The sequence below is a fragment of the Mizuhopecten yessoensis genome, unplaced genomic scaffold (genome assembly GCF_002113885.1).
Source record: "Mizuhopecten yessoensis strain PY_sf001 unplaced genomic scaffold, ASM211388v2 scaffold1379, whole genome shotgun sequence".
NCBI lineage: Eukaryota > Metazoa > Mollusca > Bivalvia > Pectinida > Pectinidae > Mizuhopecten > Mizuhopecten yessoensis.
Genome location: NW_018404017.1, coordinates 1,471,369 through 1,489,031, shown reverse-complemented (window position 1 = coordinate 1,489,031; position 17,663 = coordinate 1,471,369). Strand labels below are relative to the sequence as shown.

General features: G+C 35.5%; 1 protein-coding gene across 2 annotated transcripts in view; it reads right to left on the bottom strand.

Annotated features, from left to right (window-relative positions):
• The window catches only part of LOC110460851 (5-hydroxytryptamine receptor 6-like), a 61,184-nt gene that overhangs the window by 30,972 nt on the left and 12,549 nt on the right, over positions 1-17,663 (bottom strand). Inside the window, exon 1 of one of the 2 annotated variants that reach the window (XM_021514061.1) lies at positions 9,109-9,217. The exons of the other annotated variant lie outside the window; for it this stretch is intronic. The gene's annotated coding sequence lies outside the window, so the exon portion shown is untranslated. Of the gene's footprint in view, positions 1-9,108; positions 9,218-17,663 lie in introns of those variants that run through there. 2 annotated transcript variants of the gene reach the window in all.

Here is a 17,663-nt window from a genome sequence, read left to right as displayed (position 1 = left end):
CTGTTTTCAAAGAAGGCTGAGTTTATTAAAGAGCTCATCGGAACTGGTAACAAAAAAATAACTAATTCTTTTTATTTTAGATGCATCCTCGGAATGTTACATTTACATTACAAGACATTTACTGAGCATATGGAACGTATATACCATAAATACCTCCTAAACGTGTAATCAAGGAAACTACATACGCTGCCTTTTACGGCTCTTTCCTCGATCTTTAACTAGAACACAACCATAGGAACACCTTATTGCTAGGCTGGAAATAATTTGGACGATTTTCGTATTCCGAAAGTGAACGTTCCCTTTCTTGATAGCAACATGGTATAGCTATAGCATCCCTAATCTAACGTATTCATGTGTCGCACTTTCTTAATTATTCAGGAGTTCGCTCAGAACAGGCCAGGTTGATGAAGATTATGGTCAAGGGTAATCTTGCCATTATGATCAAAGTTTAAAATATGCTACTTCTTTTTGTAAAATATAGGTGTGTTTGATTGTTGTTCTTGGTGTACTTTGTTATTTTGTTGTCACTACACCAGTTATCGCTATGAGGACGTTACACTACTTTAATTTATCTAGATGTACATGTAGGATGTCGTCGATGAAGAAGACGTTTACCCTTTCGTAATACCTGGTCCTATCACCCTAGTACTTTTTCGAGGGTTATCATGTATAGCTTCTCTTTGTTCATATAAGGCCTTAATTCTGATGAGGTCTCCTTATTGTTAACCACTTATCAGAGGAGTGCATGAAAGAAGCTTAATAATTCTAAACATATAAAGTAAGATAGAAACATTTACAATGTCACTACAGAGGGATCAATCAAACTTCAAAACCGATACAAAAATAGAGCAGACCAAAAACAAATTGAAGGTCATGATTAAATGTAAGAAAAAGAGACAAAATAGACATTCAAGAAAAAAAGTTTGTCTTTTCTTGTATCTGTTGCCATATCTCAAGATAAATGAATCTTTATTTAGGTCACCAACTTAGACAAAAGGAACAAATATTAAATCGCTGTAGACAATGAGATAGCATTGGGGATTCAAAGATGATGATATTGCTTTCTGGAATATAGTAAGTAAAAATGAAGAAAATCTTCATGTAAAGATTTAAACACCGCGTTCTGAAACTAGAGAATGCATTTTCTCGACAGTTAAATCAGACGATTTGGAGCCGAACGCAAATGTCAGCTTCGCGTGCTGGTCGGCATCAGCGAGATTGTACATTACGTGACCTACTCCTAATCAAATCAACATCAAACTTTCACTACGACGTCATCAGAGGTCAAGGCAGTCACGCTCTACAGCCAAATCACGGGTTGAAGTCACGTCTGCAACGTGATCTGAGTTGACACTCGTTACAAGTCAGTCCTACAACATTATGAAGACTTGAAAGTCACGCGATTCAAGCGTCGCCTTTACTTAGAAAACAGTAACAGACGATAAAGACGTCGTAATGAAGATCTGGGTCAACATGAGGATTGCAATATATATTCGTAGAGTTTTTAAGACATTTGAGCATGTTAACATTAAGGAGAAAATTTGAAGATGGAACTTATATATACTCTCTAAAATTTGTTTCGATGATTGATATTTTTAGACTTTTGTTATACTATGCTACAAATGTAACATCCAATTACATATAACAGGTGATCTCCATTTCCTGTTAAGTAGCTGAATTAAAACATGAATATACAATATTCAGTGTACGTTCCATTCCCTTTTTTATTGAACGTAAATAACAGCCAATGATAATTAATTAAAACAAGAATGTATTTACAATAAATGTACATATATTTCTATAAAGACCAATTAAACAAATGATAATTATTTGAAATAAATTGCTTTCTAAGTTACATTACATGTTCTTATCGAAATCAATACTCCTCAGAAATTTAAACAATAACGACAAGGTTGGTAGTGCAACCTGTCGCTTTTTCCAGGCGATACACTCCTTTATGAAAAGAAATAAATAGGAAAGCAGCAAATAGATACGTTACGAAAAAAAACATATACTCTGATCGGCGAGTGTAAATCGACATTACTAATAACATATAGCACTGACCACATACTTGACCGTACTTTCTGTTGGTCACGTTAACAGCAATATTACGTTTTAGAAATACAGTGCACGTGCGATAGGTGACAAAACAGTAAAACAATATTTGATCATATATCAGGAAACAAAAATAGTTGGAAATAGTACGTATGTGATAGCCTCGTGGTTCGAGATACATTTCTGACGTCATTTTGTGCTCAGAAAAAAGTATATAAATATGTAAGATTATTGACATCTTTCACACAAGTCACGTGTTTGGAGCATAAAACATAAATAGTAGTAAATAGTACGTATGTGATAGCCTCGTGGTTCGAGATACATTTCTTACGTCACTTTGTGCTCAGAAAAAAAGTACATAAATATGTAAGATTATTGACATCTTTCACACAAGTCACGTGTTTGGAGCATAAAACATAAATAGTAGGAAATAGTACGTATGTGATAGCCTCGTGGTTCGAGATACATTTCTTACGTCACTTTGTGCTCAGAAAAAAAGTACATAAATATGTAAGATTATTGACACCTTTCACACAAGTCACGTGTTTGAAGCATATCTTATGTTCGTTATCACATGTATAGCCATGTGGGAACTGGTCGTATGGTGTTGGTATGGGTGCATCATGTTATCTCCATCATCGTAATGATCAGGTTCGCTGACAGAACAGGAAACGATTCGAAAATGCCGCAGAGAAATTCACTTAATAGTGATTACTTGGACAATCAAGAGATCCCATCGGGATATTTTCTTTGCATCAATAGCAGTATAGAAATCGTTAAATGTTTATTAAAAGTTTAAAGGAATTTCATATATACACACACATATATAAAAATAGAACAAAAGACAAAGATAGCTGACTCTAGGCCTTTCTCGGGTTGATTCCCCGTTCATCAAGAGACTGTTTATTTTGAAAACAGGCATTGTGAGGTCTATTATATGAAATTAATTGCTATCTAATAAAACACACATATATACATATATATATATCTCACAAATCTACATATCCTATCTCAGTATTCTGTTAGTTTGTTATTTGCAAAAATCCTTTTTCGAAAAGGAACAATGTAAGAATTTAAAAAGTCTATCCCTGACACGTTATCCAATTTGTTAACAAAACAGCTTCAGTATATCTGTGTTTTTTAAAATATCGAAATATTGTAACAGCAAACGTCGAGATTCCTAAAGAACTTATATTTTTTGAGCTGTGTTACTGGTTCAGAGGGAGTCATTGTGATAACAAACAAAACACTAATTAACGTCAGTTGTTTATGGTCCAATGGATTCGTTAATTAATGGATTTATGACTCCAGTTATGTACACTTCATGTCTATATATAGAATTGATTCGTCTGTGTAAATACATGTCCTCCTCTAGTGTCGTTAAATCGAAAGCATACATCAGTAAGGATTTTCATTCATGTTTAATAGCCACAGGAGTATGGAATATTAATTTAGCTTCAATTTAGCGAACGCTCACCATCAAGACCGAAACCGAGGTATTGGCAATTGATTGAGGCCTTATAAACAGTAGTTAAAGAAAAAGGGTCTCAAATGCTGCATTTTAAATATGTTTTATCCTCAGTTAGAAACACAAAAGCAACCCCCTAATCCGCAGGATAATGCTACATTGACCGTCTCTCACGACGATTAGTTCAGTGAGTACGAACAGGTCTATATGGTCTCTTTAAAACTTCGACTTGCAAGGGGGTGCAAAACACAGTACGAAAAATACCGAAGGATCATCAAGCCCTTAGCTCAAAATCAATAAAAAAATAAACTAAGACAAAATATGAACAAACAAAAGATTTACATGAAGATCCTTTAAAAAGTACAAGGAGGATAAGACCATGTGTTCCGGAGAGGGAAGCGTATTGTGCTTCATCGACGACACCCGCCATGTAAATCTAGGTCCAACCCTAGATTTGTCACTTCCTTACATTGGGAACAAAACCGTAAGGTAGAGGAAGTAGGGAAATAACTATCATAAAGGGAATGTGCACTATCGAAATGTCTGATTAGTAAATAGTCCCTGTTGGTTATTTTGTAAGTAAAGATTGAGGAAAGCAGGCGAAGGAGAAAATCTAAAGTGTCCTTGGTTTCAAGTTGAGAAGGATATTTACGATGATGTAGTCAATACAATTCTTGTATTTTAAACATTGCATGTTGTCGAAATTTATAACTATGAAAATGAAGACTTAGCTAGGAATCGGTTACCAGAGCCACAAAGTAGCCGATAAGCTAACCAGGTTTTCGTTTATTGAGTACCTGGTAGATAGTAAGTATCAATGCCTATAACAAGGTGAATGTAAGCTGTGATAGCTACTTGCTTTCCTTTCATGATTGTGTTTCATGTAGTATTTCCCCTTGTAATGGAGTTAATGATGGCGTTAAGTAATGCTATTTATATAGTTATAAGTTAACAATAGTATCCGGAAAATGTAAAGGTGAAACGACAGACATATAGGACATAATTTTACGTGAAATAAGTTATACACATTATCTACTTTTTCGAAAATAGATTTTCTGTATTTGAATACACTTGGTTTCAGGGATGCATTCTTTTTCAAAAATGATATTTGTCTGCGATGTCTAAATTGAGTGTACAACAATGAAGAGATCGAAGAGAATGGTTAGGTCTCGGCCTTTTCCTGTTTCTACATTTAGTCTGTAGAAGGTTTCCAAAATATATCGTTAATGAGTTTAGTTAAGTTCCATATTAACTATTAAATATATCAAGCTACTTCCTGAAACCACAAAATCATGACATGACCTAGGTGGAAACGTATCTACCATCCCGATCCTTCCATTTTGGTTACATTATTATTATTTATACAGTAATATCAACTCCTTGTTCAAACCATACATTTCCAAACTTAATTGGGCTAATTTATCATTGCAGATATCCTGATGATGATTTTATTTGTGAATCAGGTTTCATATTATACAGGAGTGAAATATTGTACATATCGAAATAAGTAATTGAAAATAATGCAGAAACAGTAACGTTTAGATAGTATTACCATTGTTTTTTGTTAAAAAAAACCCGACCATTTTGTATGGGAAGTTAAAGTAAGGTATAGCTGTCATTGCTGCTCCATTTGTTTAAATTCTCGCAATGCCATGAACTGAGAATAAAAATCCTTCCAGCACAAATAGTTAACACTGAGCGGGGAGTCCTACAAAGTACAAAGGAAACCATAGGATTGCAAATCGGAAGCTATAATGATGCTAAAAATAGACCGGCACAGAGAGGTCCATCCTGTTTTCGTCTTGCAGCTAGTCAAGACAGAACAACACAATTATAATAAAGGACAGCCCACTCACTGTTTATATTTTAGACAGAGCATCTGTCACGTTTTATGGCTTAATATATGATGCGGTCACTGTAGTATAAATCTTCAAATATCCTTCCTTCCTACAACTGTTGTCTAATTGTAACAGTTTTGATTTCCAGTGTTTGGTTTAATTTAACACTCGTCATATAAAAAACACGATTTTCTCTGGTATACACGAATCCAGTACCTGTTACACCGAATCTTCTGATAATATGTATCATATGTATATCAAAATTTATCATTTAAAAAATATGATCATAGGCGATGCACACTGTACCTTAATTATGACATTGTGACATTACTAAACATATTTGTAATGTTTCAATCAGGAATTGAAATTCCTGTACCTAATATTTATCTTGGTACATTTTGTACAATTAGGAAACCAAACTATTCCTGAGGGAACGGTACCGTGTTTCTATGCTGACAAGTTTTTTCCGTCGGTCAATGTCAACTACTAACCGTTCTAGAGTAGCAGCATCACTGAGTAACACTTCCTTTTAAAGTTTGATGAAATAGATTATGATGAAAGTATATTGACATACAGTAGTTTTTAGGTTGTTGCATTGAAAAAACAGCACATTGAGTTGTTTAATGTATTGATAGTGAGCAATGTAAGTAAAAGGAACAGCAAATGACATATGTTAATCCTTCGTCCTGGTCATGTAATGTTTTCCCGTTTTTACCATGGCGTTTGTGAATTGTGAGCTGTAACTGTATGATTAGCGCTTGTGTCAGGCATTTTTATCAAAGCCAAATCAGATGAATTAGAACCACTCAAATGATACTATTTGCATGTGTCACCATTCATAGATGAATGTTGTTTTTTTTTTTTTTATATAAATATAAGATATTTTTTTTTGAGTAGTGTGCTATATTTCATTAGATGATTAGTTTACTGTCAATGTGACGTCGTATACGAGTATTTCGCCGTTCTATAATATCATCATTGACAACGGTCTTCAGTGGGCACACTGACATGCCAGTTGAATTGTAGTAGTTACATTATCTTCCTGTTATGATAGATGTCAACGGCTTTACTGATTTTCATATGCTACACATATTTCTCTTGACAGCTTCGATAAACAGTTTGCATAATGTACATTGGCATGAGAAAGGAATCAGTGATAGATAATGTTACAATTCACAGTCAACTAATTTATGTGCATATTCAATCAAGTTAAAATAAGATGGTCATTCTGCAGTGTTTATACTTTTCATCACTGTCCTTTGAAGTGAAAATACATGTTTGGCATTGTCAAGGACAGGTGTCTAGCGATTTGTGTAGGTGGGGTACTTTGGATGTCATTTCAAGTTCAAACCCCTCTGTAGTCTCTATATAGGATCAATGACCGTATGCTATACACTTTTATCTAATGTTCACGTTCTAAATACACGTCTGTTGTATCGTTTCAGCTTTCCCTCGTCAAATGCTATTATAGTTACTTCACAATCCTGTGGAATGTTTGTAGTGTCGACCGATATTCGATCGCAAAATGCAGAGTAACATTTCGTATCGACAATCTTTTATCATGCCGCTTTCACGTGAAATTTACCGTAAAACATTCAAGATGAAAGCTAAAATGAAATAGCATGTCTTTGAATGTTGTCTTCGTGTTAACTCATAAAAATATTTATGCCTACTCCACATAAAACTCAACACATATATAGAATGGAATAAGGCCATCATAAGATGACAATTTATTATAATGACTTCATGACACAAACTATGAAAATGATGTTTACTGTCAATTTACATCCTTAAGTGGGGATTCGACAGAATTACGCCAACACATATATATATAAATCACAAAACAAACAATATTAAAAAGGGTGGCATGTAAGGGTGGGTTTTTCAATAAAGCAAATTTGGTATAAATTTATAAAAATATGCTGCCGTTGAAAATTTTCTTAAAGATGAAGAAAGAGGCCTACAGCCAATCAGATTGTATTGTGGGATGTTAGCCAATCAATACCCTCAAAACGATGGAGGCACCAAGAAGGGGGGAGCGGCACCCTAAGGGGGGTGATGTTCGTAGCAACCTTTTAACAATACTTGCCAAACAGTCTAATGGAGGGTTTATGTGTCGCGACATAAAATCAGCTATGTATATAACTTGCATACATAAAAAGGCGTTTACTTGTATTGTTCTATTGATGAATATTCTGTAAATACCTTAACAATGCGGACGTAGGCTTTTCAAATTTGTATGACACTGTTGGTCTTTAATGTTTAAACATCTGCAGATCAGTATTTGTATTATAGTGTTAATATAAATATGTATAGTATACGGCTATGCTGTATATATATATTCCTATTACACTGTTATACGTTATGTTGTTATGCTGTATATTATATAGGGCGCTATATAAATGTTGTATATTATGATGTATAATTGTGTTATACTAAATACATGCGTTTTATTATGTATACTGTATATATATATACTGGAGCTGTGATTAAAATAATCGCTGTACTGCTTTCCAGAACACATCATTGATCCAGGGGCTGATGTGAAAACTGTCACACGCCCATCCTAAGTGACAGATAAAAAGCTATTTTGGGAAATAAATCCCTTTGTCCGTAATGAAATCTAATGAGCTGGAAACCTTTTAAATCTGTTCATGTAATGTGGCTCCACGGACAGAAATTTCAGTGGAAGAGTACGCATACTTGGTTCCAACCACTTGCGTATATTTCATGAGCAATTAAGGTCACGTGTCTGGATATGACTGAAGCATTCCTTATATGTACGGAATCAACGTCTGTTGCGGTCTATATACAGAGTGACTGAAAGGTATATTATTAGTTTCTAAGGGAAGAAATAACATTGCAGCTTCTGTTATTTCTGCCACGCTTTAAATGAAACATTTATTTAAGAATATATTGTCAGCTGAGGCAAACAGTTGCAAATAGGTAACGATGTATATAATTTGGGAACACGTTAGATAGGTATTTTCATTCTTTGATTGTTTAGTACAACTAATGAGCTTTAAGGTGGAAGAAATAGATATGTGCTGGAGTAGATTTTTTTAATGAAATGTATGAATACATTTTACAGCAATCATCAAACAAGATAGCCTATATATTAGTAGCTCTTGTTAATTCGACTGGAAGTGCAAAGGGGTTCTTACTGTAAGCGGAGAAAATCTACGTGGTTGGACAAATGACCCATACTTTTTCTCATCTGATTGGGGAATCCAACTCCGGACGCTCTGGTGAAAGGCAAGAGCGCTAACCACTGCGCCACCCGACCATACGAAACATATTTCGTTTGGCTTCCTGCATCGATTTGCTAAAGTTTTAAATAAATGCGTCCATACTCCGTAATTCTAGTCAATATGTATGTTTTTTATGAAGCGGGTTTTAATTTCATTAGGTGTTATTTCATCATGTCATTTCAATATCAATTTTTACATCTCAATAATTGGGTCATTGCACAAGTTGAAATTGTCGATAGAACACTCGAAAGTAGCAAATTCACATAATACAACAGTATCAGCTAATTTAAGTCAATTTAATTCCGCTATTCAAAATATATTTTGGAATGTGACATTTTGTGGCGGTTGCAAAACAAGAATGCATGGACGTGTTCACGTCGGCATGATTATACACCCGAAGTTTTATTAAATCATTTATATTTTGTAACTACCGCAGACCTACATATATATTCATGATTTTATTCTAAGAATTATAATTATACCAAGTTTTCCCTACCTGTACGTTAGCGTGATATTCTCCGACAAAACAGATCGTCAAACATCCAGTTCGGGACTACAATGTATCCTCAATAGGCAGTTATGAAACAGATCATTAAGGTCTGACATGTTCAGTAGCTCGTCAACTGATGTGCTTGAATGTGAGGAACTCTGACTGTGATATGTGGCGTCATTAGGTTACCGTTTTCATTGGCCGAAAAAAACATCCAATGTACCTTAAAATCACAGTCAGCCATTGATCTCCTTGCGTGGATACAGCATTTCCTGTGAAGGGTTCGTGGGCTGGTTCAATTTTCAAGTATACCCTTGATACACAATGCTTTAACGCTCTTTCCAAATATATTATTGGAATATATTTAGAACATCATCTATATTAATCGTTGAATCAAAGTCAGTACCTTTTTCACCTTTTTTTTTTATTGTAAGACCTGGGAGGTATCTTAAAATGAAGAATATAGACATGTGACCTAAATTAGTAGACTTTCGGGTTAGATCAAGGGCTTTCCCGACATATTACAGAGTCTTTTAATCCTGTCTCTGACTAGAAACTGTTATAAATTGATCCAATCCGTAATGCGGACTACGTCGGAAATTTCCGTATATAGCAGACACTATTCCATACGGGCACATCACTATTGATGTTACGTTATCGACATCATATAGGCTTCAACGTAAAACATATCAATTTACTGAGAAATGCAGCAAGTAAGCGGGCACGTTACACAAGACCATCAGTATACTAGCTTACATGGACGTGGAAACCATTAGTTCGTTAGCGGTTACATTAGAGAAACGCATAAGCGTGTCAGCAGCTACGCGTTTTAAGAGGATGCGAATTATAATACCATTAATTCGAATAACACAAACGTATATTAAGTAGCTACAAAACATGATATAAGACCGTCCGAAAACTTACCGTCTCTAGATAGGAAAACACTGAATAAAATGCTGTATTTTTAAAGGACACAAAGAAGAACACAGGCACGGAAAAAATTAAGTATGACAGAAGAACCTAGTAAAAACATATCTTTTTGTATAGGATTACAAGTTAAACAATGTGGTGACGGTGACAATTTTTGTATGTATCCAATCCCTTACTTTCGAAAAAAGTATAACGCGTATAAGGAAGCCCACAATTTCGGTGTCGTCAGACTTAAAACACAGGATTTCGAGTGATACAGGTTAATGAAAAACGTTGGGTATGTTTTTGGATGATCACTTTAAAAACTATTTGATTTGACGTTATTAGGATACAACCTAAAATTACAAAGAAGAAAACGGTTACCCTTCTTCATGTATACAGCCTGGTCTGGTTTTCTTTCAACATTAAAAGTCTTCCTGAATTATTCCTTTGTTCTTATTTTCCTTATCGCTCTTGCTTTTAAGTTCAAATTACGCTATGCTTAAATGTCGCTATTTTCTTATTGTTTCTAGTCCAAAACAAGTTTTCAATTGCCTGGATACTGCTGTATACTTCAAACGTCAAAAGATATAGGTCAAATGACAGAAGGATTCAATATAGATTTACTCGATGGTTGTTGTAAACGATGCAGACGTCGCTTACCCCTCAGGACCGCCTGGTCTTGTTTTATTCTCCTTGTACGTTTCAACTCTCTCCATTTTAATGTTTGTATCTTATCATATTTCGCTTTAGCTACAAGTAGCCAGAACAGGAACTAAAAATCGGCCGACAAACAATAGGTAAGAGAAAAGACAAACTAAAAACGAAAGGACAACTTAAACGTAGACAGAATGCAACTATTCTCCCACCCTTCATAGGTGTGTTTCCCTTTTAAGCCGGAAAATATCAGCTTGTCAACCCCTAAGGAGAGATAGACTCGTGCAGAATGGCGCGACGTAAGTCATAGCAATAATTTGACGTCGCGTCATCAATGCATTTTGACATCACGGCAATAGTAGCAGACCATGGAAGACAACTCTGGATTTTCTGGAAAACATGCACTTAACACTTATATTTCATGCAATCACCGCTTGTATTTAAGTTTGGAGAAACACAATCATTCCCTACCTGGAGGGTGTGACAGAGAAATCTCCAACCCTCGGAATGAGATTCTCTTATATCTTTCCCTCAGCACAGTCTCGGGTAAGACAATTAAAAATACCATCCCTCGGGTTGGAGATTTCTCTGTCAAACCGTTAAGGTAGGGGAAGATTTTATTAGTTCCTGCATAAGGATCATAGCGTCATGGCCATATGTTTGTCATCTATCAGCATTAGTAACATGTGCAATGAACACTTGGGACGCACGGTAGTCTAGTGGTAGGACGCCAGGCTCGTGACCGAAGGGTTGCGTGTTCGAGTCACGCACTGCGCTGTGTTGTATCTTTGAGCAAGATACTTTACTTCGCTAGTTTCAGTCTACTCAGGTGTAAATGAGTACGTGGTTGGGCAGTGCTAGAATTGTTGAATGCTAACTGTTAGCGCCAAAATGGCAGCTCCGGCTGTATGCTCCCCGGGGAGTTGAGAAAGATATTGGCTAGTTGCAAAGGCCCTATAATAACCACCGATAATAATTTGTGAACCGCTTTGAGACGACTTACGAACTAGGTTGTGATAAAGCGACATATCAGAACCTCGATTTATTGTTATTATCATTATTACAATATTGTACAGGTTATTATCTTAGACACAGTGAACAATTGTTTATTCATGGTGAAAAATGCAACCATACAGCTAGAAATAAGATAACTCGATGACCCAGTATTTTTCTACGGTATAAACTAAATCCTCTGAGGCAAAACAACTGCCAAAGTAGTCAAAAACGTACACATCAAGGAGGTTGTGATATATAAACGAGTATGACATTTTGAAAGAATACATCGAGTCAGATTTTGGTTAATGGCTTCAAGATTACTGATGTGTGAAACCCCAAATCTCCTATTAGAGGGAGTATGTCGCTTACTGCTCTCATTGCTGGTCAAATTAACAAAAGTCGATATTAGTTTGAAAAATGAGCCAGACGAAATAACATATTTCAAAACCACAATTAATTAAGATTGATGGCTTATATTTCCGCTCACGTCATACGTGTGTTGTTTGGTATGCCTAACATCAATCATACCTCTCCTAGCATCCACGTGGCATTCAAACCAGATCTACACAGAACTTAACCAGGATTACGCAGGACTATCAATATTATACTGATTGATTTCTGTCATTTGATGCGCGATACTTGAACTACGAAATCTTAGCAAATAGTCTGGAAAAATTCTTAGATGATATACGATAAAATAATGTTTTCCCCTGAGAAGTCTTAACAAATATGTACAAACGTTAGAACATGCTTTCAGTCAGTTCTATGGAAGAGATACGAGACTTGACCTAAGCGGTTCCCATTTTTATTTACCAGTCGTCTGGCTATCTGCTTCAGTACGCACTTGTAGGATTGTACTCGGGGAATAAAATGATTGGTATTAGAAGGCAATGACTGGGTGATGTTTTGGAATTTAAATAGGAATGCGCGAGGATAAACTCCCATCGTCCTTGACCAAAGACCAGAAATAATATTCTATATAGTATTGATCAAGTACAGAATATAAAATATAACGTATCAAGCGTACTATTGAACTGATTTGCTTTTAACCTATACATTTAATATGTTTTGTCATGTCATTGTAGGCGTACTGCTACATTTTCAATCAAGTGTCGCGTTATGCCATGTTGTGATATGAAGAGCACCTTGCCGTTATGCAATTTACTGATTCATGTACATTATAAGCTTACATTTATACGATAAACACCGTATATAACAGGCCTACACATAATGTTCTTAACACATCTAGATACTAAATCAAACACAATGCGTGTTAACAGGATTTAACGATATGTTTCGCGTTGCCATTAGGTTTGTGAATGTGTCCCTTCAGTATATCACTAGCTTGGTAATCTGTTACTAGATCCCCGTTCATTGTCACATAAGGGCGGTTTCGTAATTTTATCAACTTGAACTCATTATGTAACACAGATCCAGGGCGCAGAAACATTACAAATATCGGTTTATATATAAAACAACATCTACCATGCATCTCCTTTGTCAGGATCTCTTGGAAGAGTTTCATAAATCTCGTATGGAATAGAAAGAAATCAAAATCCTTTCGATCAAATAACTCGAAGTGTACGAGAATATTCGCCATTTTTTTTTTCTACGGCCAACATTTAGTCTTCCATGTCGTCCATATCAAACATCTTGACGTCATCACTATTGTCTTTAATAGAACGTCATAACGTAACGAACGTAAGTCTGACATCACAAATTGTATCACTATATGAGATTATATGCAGATTTTTTTTACAAAAGACATGGATAACTCTATCTACAATTTAGACGTCATAATCTTTTAATGAGCTCGGAAATGGTTTCACCTACCGGAAAAAATGCAAAACCAACGCATCACAGTTAGTTTATACGACAATAGGGCTAATGCACATTGAATGTTTCTTAAACTCTGTTAAAATGTATACAACTGAATGGAAGTTTTTTAAATGCATGTTGAGATTAAAAACAAAGATCTAATGCCTTTTCATTAACCAATCAGCACTTCACAGTTCGCAACACAATTGGTATATGCTAATAAAATATAACTTTGGTGTATTCACTGCGACAAAGAGTAAGGCCATAGGATATGAATAACGCAAACATTCTAATCAGGACTATGAAATACCACGAAAGACTTTTAACGATGAAGAGAAGACGAGGTTGATAACTTTTTTCAGGTTTATATCACATTTATATATATAAAAAAATTTGTTGAGGTAAATCTGAAAATTGTGATACATGTTATTATTTTTATGTAAACTTAAATTGTTTCCTGTTTTACTTTTGTTGTTAACATTACTTTACGTTTCATTTGGATGTCGTTGTTAGTCTGAGAGGTTTGTAAAATAAACATTCACGCGTATGTTAAACTATCACTACCCCGCATTATAACGAGGCATTATTGTGTCACCAAACAAATTATAATGAGTTTTTTTTTCTATCATTGCAAGGTGTACACATGTATCAACAACATTATCATAACGAGGTTGTATTCGATATCCATTATCTCAAAGTACAACCCCACTTTAACGAGGATTTACTGTTTGTCCATTATATCTAGGTTTACACATCTACTCCTATACTAATGATGAAGTTTTACTTTGTGTCCGTTATCTCAAGGTATACACATGTTTCACTTATCCCAGTTATAACTAGGGCATATTGTATGTCTATTATCTCAAGGTATCATCAACCCCATTATAACGACGTTTTACTGTATGTCCGTTATGTCAAGGTAGATACATGTATCACCAACCCCATACTAACGAGGTTTTACTGTATGTCCGTTATGTCAAGGTATATACATGTATCTCCAACCCCCATACTAACGAATATTTATTGTATGTCCGTTATGTCAAGGTATATACATGTATCATCAACCCCCATAATAACGAAGTTTTACTGTATGTCCGTTATGTCAAGGTATATAAATGTATCAACGACCCCCATACTAACGAAGTTTAACTGTATGTCCGTTATGTCAAGGTATATACATGTATCATCAACCCCCATAATAACGAAGTTTTACTGTATGTCCGTTATGTCAAGGTATATACATGTATCTCCAACCCCCATACTAACGAAGATTTACTGTATGTCCGTTATGTCAAGGTAGATACATGTATCACCAACCCCCATACTAACAAAGTTTAACTGTATGTCCGTTATGTCAAGGTATATACATGTATCACCAACCCCCATACTAACGAAGTTTAACTATATGTCCGTTATGTCAATGTATATACATGTATCTCCAACCCCTGTATGTCCGTTATGTAATGGTATATACATGTATCCCCCCCCCCTATAGTAACGAGGTTTTACTGTAAGTCCGTTATGTCAAGGGAGATACATGTATCACCAACCCCCGTACTAACGAAGTTTTACTGTTATGTCAAGGTATATACATGTATCCCCCACCCCCATAGTAACGACGTTTTACTGTATGTCCGTTATATGTCAAGGTATATACATGTATCACCAACCCCCATAATAACGAAGTTTAACTGTATGTCCGTTATGTCAAGGTATATACATGTATCCCCCACCCCCATAGTAACGACGTTTTACTGTATGTCCGTTATATGTCGAGGTATATACATGTATCACCAACCCCCATAATAACGATGTTTTACTGTATGTCCGTTATGTCAAGGTATATACATGTATTACCTACCCCCAAAGTAACGAGGTTTTACTGTATGTCCGTTATGTCAAGGTATATACATGTATCACCACCCCAATAATAACGATATTTTACTGTATGTCCTTTATGTCAAGGTATATACATGTATCACCAATCCCAATAATAACGAGGTTTTACTGTATGTCCGTTATGTCAAGGTATATACATGTATCACCAACCCCATTATAACGATGTTTTACTGTATGTCCGTTTAGTCAAGGTATATACATGTATCACCAACCACCATAATAACGATGTTCTACTGTATGTCCGTTATGTCAAGGTATATTCATGTATCATCAACCCCATTATAACGATGTTTTACTGTATGTCCGTTTAGTCAAGGTATATACATGTATCACCACCACAATAATAACGATATTTTACTGTATGTCCGTTATGTCCAGATATATACATGTATCCCACCCCCCTATAGTAACGAGGTTTTACTCTATGTCCGTTATGTCAATGTATATACATGTATCACCAACCCCTATAATAACGAAGTTTTACTGTATGTCCGTTATGTCAAGGAAGATACATGTATCACCAACCCCCATAATAACGAGATTTTACTGTATGTCCGTTATGTCAAGGTATATACATGTATCACCAACCCCCATAATAGCGAAGTTTTACTGTATGTCCGTTATGTCAATGTAAATACATGTATCACCAACTCCCATAATAACGAGGTTTTACTGTATATCCGTTATGTCAAGGTATATACATGTATCTCCAACCCCCATACTAACGAGGTTTTACTGTATGTCCGTTATGTCAATGTATATACATGTATCACCACCCCAATAATAACGATATTTTACTGTATGTCCGTTATGTCAAGGAATATACATGTATCATCAACCCCCATAATAACGAAGTTTTACTGTAAGTCCGTTATGGCAAGGTATATAAATGTATCAACGCCCCCCATACTAACGAAGTTTTACTGTATGTCCGTTATGGCAAGGGATATAAATGTATCAACGACCCCCATACTAACGAAGTTTTACTGTATGTCCGTTATGTCAAGATATATACATGTATCTCACCCCCCTATAGTAACGAGGTTTTACTGTATGTCCGTTATGTCAAGGTATATACATGTATCACCAACCCCCATAATAACGAGGTTTTACTATATGTCCGTTATGTCAAGGTATATACATGTATCCCTCCCCCTATAGTAACGAAGTTTTACTGTATGTCCGTTATGTCAAGATATATACATGTATCCCACCCCCTATAGTAACGAAGTTTTACTGTATCTCCGTTATGTCAAGGTATATACATGTATCACCAATCCCAATAATAGCGAGGTTTTACTGTATGTCCGTTATGTCAAGATATATACATGTATCCCACCCCCCTATAGTAACGAGGGTTTACTGTATGTCCGTTATGTCAAGGTATATACATGTATCACCAATCCCAATAATAGCGAGGTTTTACTGTATGTCCGTTATGTCAAGGTATATACATGTATCACCAATCCCAATAATAGCGAGGTTTTACTGGATGTCCGTTATGTCAAGGTATATACATGTATCCCACCCCCTATAGTAACGAAGTTTTACTGAATGTCCGTTATGTCAAGGTATATACATGTATAACCAACTCCCATAATAACGAAGTTTTACTGTATGTACGTTATGTCAAGGTATATACATGTATCACCAACCCCCATAATAACGTGGTTTTACTGTATGTCCGTTATGTCAAGGTATAAACATGTATCACCAACCCCCATAATAGCGTTGTTTTACTGTATGTCCGTTATGTCAAGGTATATACATGTATCACCAACTCCCATAATAACGAAGTTTTACTGTATGTCCTTTATGTCAAGGTATATACATGTATCACCAACTCCCATAATAACGAAGTTTTACTTTATGTCCGTTATGTCAAGGTATATACATGTATAACCAACTCCCATAATAACGAAGTTTTACTGTATGTACGTTATGTCAAGGTATATACATGTATCACCACCCCCCATAATAACGAGGTTTTACTATATGTCAGTTATGTCAAGGTATATACATGTATCACCGACCCCCATAATAACGTGGTTTTACTGTATGTCCGTTATGTCAGGGTATATACATGTATCACCAACCCCCATAATAACGAGGTTTTACTATATGTCCGTTATGTCAAGGTATATACATGTATCACCGACCCCCATAATAACGATGTTTTACTGTATGTCCGTTTAGTCAAGGTATATACATGTATCACCAACCCCCATAATAACGATGTTTTACTGTATGTCCGTTATGTCAAGGTATATACATGTATCACC